The following is a 276-nucleotide window of genomic DNA, read 5'->3' as shown; positions in this document are numbered from 1 at the left end:
CATTGTATGGGGTATGTAATAATATAAAATCAAGATATTTTGAAAATTTAGTTGTAAGTCGAAAATAACAATGTAAGTACTTACATTGATGAAGAAAAGTTTCAAGTCCCTCTGAATAATTTTTTTGAACTACAACTAAATAAATTAACATGGCTATTATTCGTTTAAACATAATATATTAATATATATTATGTATAACATATGTTATTTCGTTAAAATTTTAACTTCAAATGTTTATAAAAAAAAATTGTACGTGAATATTTTTGTTAGGATTTG

The sequence above is a fragment of the Acyrthosiphon pisum genome, chromosome A3 (assembly GCF_005508785.2).
Source record: "Acyrthosiphon pisum isolate AL4f chromosome A3, pea_aphid_22Mar2018_4r6ur, whole genome shotgun sequence".
Taxonomy (NCBI): domain Eukaryota; kingdom Metazoa; phylum Arthropoda; class Insecta; order Hemiptera; family Aphididae; genus Acyrthosiphon; species Acyrthosiphon pisum.
Note: the sequence above shows the minus strand (reverse complement) of the source record.